Source organism: Elephantulus edwardii, unplaced genomic scaffold, assembly GCF_000299155.1.
Source record: "Elephantulus edwardii isolate Elephantulus edwardi_28Jun2011 unplaced genomic scaffold, EleEdw1.0 scaffold00185, whole genome shotgun sequence".
NCBI lineage: Eukaryota > Metazoa > Chordata > Mammalia > Macroscelidea > Macroscelididae > Elephantulus > Elephantulus edwardii.
In genome coordinates, this window is record NW_006399935.1 from 3,387,376 (window position 1) to 3,393,175 (window position 5,800).

At 51.8% G+C, this 5,800-nt stretch overlaps 1 pseudogene; it reads right to left on the minus strand.

Moving 5' to 3' along the window:
* Positions 1-450: 450 nt before the first annotated feature.
* Positions 451-890, minus strand: LOC102851622 (annotated as a pseudogene).
* Between the last annotated feature and the right edge of the window lie 4,910 nt (positions 891-5,800).

The window sequence follows — 5,800 nt, forward strand, 5'->3', positions numbered from 1 at the left end:
ACTGAGAGGTAACGATATCAATCTAGAGACTAATGTGCATCTGATCCAGTCCATGGTCTTCACAATTACTTGCTATACATCAGAGAGCTGAATAATAACTAAGGATAACAGAAGAAGAATTGATGCCTTTGAGTTGTGGTGCTGGAGTGGAGTCTTGACCATATCATGAACTGCCAAGAAAACAAATCAGTCTATTTTAGAGAGGATGAAAACAAGTTTCTCCTTAGAGGCTAGGCCTTTTTTTCCCCCCCACATGCATACATTTCACTGATTTTGCACCTCTAGAGAACTCAGCCTTAGACGCTGGCAAAGTCAGCTGTGTTGAGCCCTTGCAGGGTTGAGGCCTCCTGAGTGCCAGGTGTCCTGAGGTCTGTGAGAACATCTTCATGAAGCCCTTCGGGTAGATGTCAAGCACTCGGACTCTCCCAGGCCGTGAGCATTCTCCAGCCATCACTGGATCTTGTGCAGGTCCTCAGGCCTGAAGGAGCTCAGCAGCAGCTCCTGCATGGTCCTGATGACATATGTGCCGTTGGGCTTGGTCATGTAGACAACCCAGTGGGTACCAAACCCTCTCACGACTTGTCTGCAGACCTCACATGGCAAGATAAAACCATCTTGCAAGTCACTAGAAATAGCAATTGCTCTGAACTCCTTGTGCCCTTCTGAGATGGCCTTCTGGATGGCAGTCCGTTCTGCACAGATGCCCAGTGGGTCTCAGGCATTTTCTATGTTGCACCCTGAGAAGATCCTGCCGTCCTGGGTGAGGAGGGCGGCGCCCCAGGAAAGTGACTGTAGGGACAGTAGGCAGACTTCCTGGCCTCGAGGCTGGAGAGCAGCAGCCGCTGGATATGCTCGGGCTCCAGGGCGCGGGCTGGACGCTCCTGGGCCATGTCAGTTCTTGTTGCATCCTGAGTGGAAACCTGAGCTCATAGCTGACCGTCGAGGCTGAGACTTTGAAGCTCCGTCTCACATACTTTGTGCATGTGGCCAGGAGGGACCAGTCCTTGACGAAGGACATCATGTAGGGAAGAGTGGAGGGACAGCACAAGAGAGGAAGATCACGGATGAGGTGGATTGACACAGTAACGAGGGCAACGGAGTTAGGTGTGTCAGAGTCAGTGAGACTGGCTCAGGATAGGGCAAGTTTCAGAGCTGTTGTCCACAGGATCGCTATGACTCGCAGGTGACTCGAAGGCACACAACAACAACTGGGTGTTAGGCACTGGGTGGGCAGACATGAGAACGAGAGCCCTCAAGGAGTTCTGCAGCTGCTCATCTGGTGTGCTGGGTTAGATTGTGTCCCCTCAAATCTGTGTTGGGATCCAACCCCTCTAACTGGGGTCAGGCGCCTTGGTGGTGGCAGCAGGTGAAGTCAGCTGTAGGAACTCATCCTGTGACCCCATGGGAAAAAGACCTAGCGGCTTGTTTCTGTAAAGATGTGTTGGTGGTGGTGTTATTGTTGTTGTTAGGTGCCATCGAGTCAACTGCAACTCCCAGCGACACTATGAGCCATGGATCTGAACCCTGCCCTCTCCAGTGCCAGCCTCACCATTCCTGGTCCAGTTGAGCCCATTGCTACAGTCACTGTTGAACCATTTTGTTGAGGGTCTTCCTCTCTTACACTGACCCTCCACCTACTGAAACATAATGTGCACCTTCTGGTGGTAAAGAGTTGTGCTGCCAACCCAAAGGTAGGTGGTTCGAATCCACCAGCTGCTCCATAGGAGAAAAATGGGCAATCTTCTCCTGTGCAGTTTATAACCTCTGAACCACACCCCCTCCCCAAAGGTCATTATGAGTCAGTTCTGCCTCAACAAAATACAACAAGAGCCATAAAGATTACAATCTCGAAAACCCCAGGCGCCAGTTTTATGCTGTGCTCGTAGTGTCCCTATAAACAGAACCAGTCTGACCACAGTGCATCTGGTGTGCCTGTGGAAGTAACCCAATCTAGGAAGAAACCAGAAGAAGAAACCAATGTGTTAGAATAAAGTGTGCCGGGATGCTCCTCAGAAGAAGGACGTGAGGCTTTACCTCCCATACACACGTTATCAGGAGGGCTGAGCTCTGACGCCCTGGTGGTAAGAATCTGTGCTGCAATCCCAAAGGCACATGGTTCGAATCCATTAGCTCCTCTGGGGAGAGAGATGGCCAGTCTCCTCCCATGTGATTTGCTGCCTCTGACAACCTGCTGGAGGGTCTGTGCCACCTCAACAGCGCACAACAACAGGAGGGCCAGCCAGAGAGAAGACCCTCAAGGAGATGGAACTGACACGGCTGTTACCACAGCATGGCAGTGAGGGTAAAGATGGGGCAGGCCAGGTGGGCTTCATTCTGTTACCCGGGGCGGCTGGGGGCTGCTGACTCCATGGCCGTCGGTAGAGAGAGGCGGACAGCAGAGATGGATTCCCTGGGTGGTGCAAATAGTTAAGCACTGGACTAGCAGCTGGTCGGTTGGCGGTCTGGCGACCTGCTCCAGAAAGATCTCAGCCTTGGAACTCCAAGGGGCGATTCTGCCCGACACACGTGGCTTCTCCACGGGTTGGACTGGCCAACCAAATGATAGAAGCCAAAACAGACCAACAGGGACTTCCTGCTGGGGCCGCCGGAATCTGGGAGCCAAATCCCTGGCCTCCCCTACCTGTCGCTGTCGCATAGCTTCACTCTGTGGCCATGGATCGAATGCCTGCCCATCGTTAACTATCGATCACCGCTCTTCCATGGCTTCCTCCCCAGCGTCTGTCCATCTCGCCAAGGGCCCTGCTCTTTTTCTACTGACCCTCCTCTACTTTACTGAATGTCCTTTAAAGCCAGCCAGGGGTTCCAGAATCCCTCCAGCTGCCCGCTCTGATCTGGGTCTGGGGCCACCCTCCCCGAGGTGGGCAGAGGTTCAGGCCTGCCCAGGCCCTGCTGCACGCGCGCATGTGCACAGACGAGGGCCCGCAGGCGCAAGGCGGTCACTCACGATGCGCTCGAACTCCTGGGCCTGCTTCAGGCCCCTGGGAAAGCCGTCGATGAGGAAGCCCCGGCTCTGCGGGCGGGACAGCAAGTTGTCGCTGACCATGTCCACGATGACGCCCTGGGAGAAAGAGGAGGGGGATGTGGGGAGTCTCCAGGGCTGGAATTTTCTCTTCCCGCTCCTGGCCCTTTACTTGGGGAGACCTATTTCTCCGAGGTCACCGTGGCCAGCTCTCTCCCTTGGCCTGGACCTCTCATGGATGATGATGGCAACATCGGCCCGCCCAGCTCCCCGGATTCCACGTCTGCTCGGATGTCCTGGGGGCACCTGAGACTCGCTGCTGGGCATCGGGCAGGCCAGCTAGGGGCTGAGAGGGAGGTCTGCTAAGTGTCAAGTTTGCCTGGTCTTATCCATGACAGTGGCAACTAGTGCCACCGGCACTTGGAAAGGAGCAGGCATTTGCTGTTGAGTCCACGTCAGCTCAAGGCAACCCCAGGCAGCCCAAAGCAGAACTGGCTCCTCAGATGTCCAGTGGCTCATTTCCTGGAAGATTGCCAGGCCTTTCTTCCTAGTCACCCCCGACCTTTCCATCACCAGCTCTTCACATCACCCTGGACTCCCGGAACTGCTGCTCCAGCACCAGCTCGCAGTGCCCCGCCCCTGCCCCATCAGATAGGGCTCTGCAGCAGTTTGTTGGGTATAATCTATGTTGAAGTGGGCCCCCAGGTCTGTCTTGCACTGAGTGGGTCTGAACCGTCAACCTTTAGGCTTGTTGTTGTAGGTGCTGTCCCTGTGGCTACAACCCTATCTGTCTGTATGTCTGTGTACAGCAGACCGTTGTGGCCCGGCTCCTCGCCATCATCACAAGCAGTGCGGGCTGAGCCCCGGTCATTGGTCATCGCTGCAGCCACCAAGTCAATCCACCCTGTTGAGGGGCTTCCTCATTTCCACTGGCTCTCTGCTTTACCAAGAATGAGGTTCTTTCCTCTGGGGACCGGGCCCTCCATGTGCTTGTTCTTTTTATTTTTTTTTCTTACTTTTTAAATTATTTATTTCCCCCCTTTTTTAAAAAAAAAATAATTTTAATGAAAGTTAACAGAGACTTTGGATTTCCATTCATTCATTGTTGCACTTTTCGGCCTGCCCAACCTCCTCCCACTCAGTTCGCTGCTCTCTCTCCCTCTTTGAAAAGTAAAAGAAAAATTATTTCATTGTTACACAATCCCTCCCCCCAAGTCCACTCCACTATGCAGCCTTCATTCTGGACTCCTGTCATGACAACAATACCTAATCATAGATCTCTTCTAAACAGTTCTCTCCCTCATCTGTTTCAATGCAGATTTCATATTTCAATACATAATTCATCCCCTTTTTCTCGGTCTCCCCGCAACCCCATGTCAGTCTCATTTTATAACAGTGGCACTATGCAGTATTTGTCCTTTTGTGACTGAGATATTTCACTCAGTATAATTTCCTCCAGGGTCACCCATTTTGTATAATATTCAATGAATTCCTTGTTTTTCAATGCTGCATAGTATTCCATTGTGTGAATATACCACAGCTTCTCTATCCATTCATTTGTTGATGGGCATTTAGGTTGTTTCCAACTCTTTGCTATTGTAAACAAAGCCGCAATAAACATGGGTGTGCATATATCTGCTTGGGTGGTGGTTATGGTTTCTTTGGGGTATATTCACAGCAGTGGAATTGCTGGGTCAAATGGTATTTCTGTTTGCAACTTTTTGAGAAAGCACCATACAGCCTTCCATAGTGGTTGCACCATTTTACACTCCCACCAACAATGAATAAAGATCCCAGTTTCTCCACAACCTCGCCAGCATTTGTTTCTTGCTGTTCTGTTAAATTTTGCTATTCTGACTGGGGTGAGATGATATCTCATAGTTGTTTTGATTTGTATCTCTCTTAGAGCTAGGGACTTTGAACATTTCTTCATGTGCTTGTTAGCCATCTGAATGTCTTCTTTGGTGAAGTGTCTGTTCATATCCTGTGCCCATTTTTCTATTGGCTTGTTTATCTTGTTGTGCTTATGTTCTTCTGGCAGTCCACCAATTCTTCAAGCTTTCTTATCCATTGTCCGATGCACAGGAAACAACTGCAAATACCACAGCTTGGATTCTCAGAAATGGACTTTCAGGCTAGAAGTCTGAATTCAGGGTACGGGCTGAAGGAGAAGGCCCTCTCTCTGTGTTGGTCCTAGAGGAAGGTCCGAGGGTCCTTCGTCATCCGTTGTTGAGGTCCCTGGAGGCAGACCCTCCAGTGGGTTTACAGAGGCTGTAAAACACACAGAGCAGCTGGTGGATTCGAACCGCGTGTCTTGGGGTTGGCAGCCCAGTTCCTCACCTCTAGGCTGCCAGAGCTCCCTCTTTGTGATGTGGAGCCTTGGAAATCCGAGGAGGATCAGCTGTGAGTTGCTTCCAACAGGGCAGCCAGAGAGGAGTATCTCTGCTGTTAAAGACCACGCCCCACGGGAACGCCCCTCACAGCAGGATCAGGACGGGGCAATGGGGGGACTGTCGGTGTAGAGAGGGACTTTCAGGAAATTGCCGGGGAGGGGACTGCCCATCTTTCTCCCACAGAGCAGCTGGTGCCTGGGGATTGGCAGCACTGGGCCACTGCCATAGCCACCGGGCCACTACCATAGCCACTGGGCAGGCGGAGCTCCCTGTGATGGCTGCTGCATCCACCTCTAATCCTTTTCAAACTCTGAGGCTGATCTCATCATTGGAGAGTCATCAGCACGACTTTACGGGCACCTGACAGTAAGGGCTTGCTTCAGAAATCTCCTCATTATGTCTGACCACGAGAAGAAATACGGATATC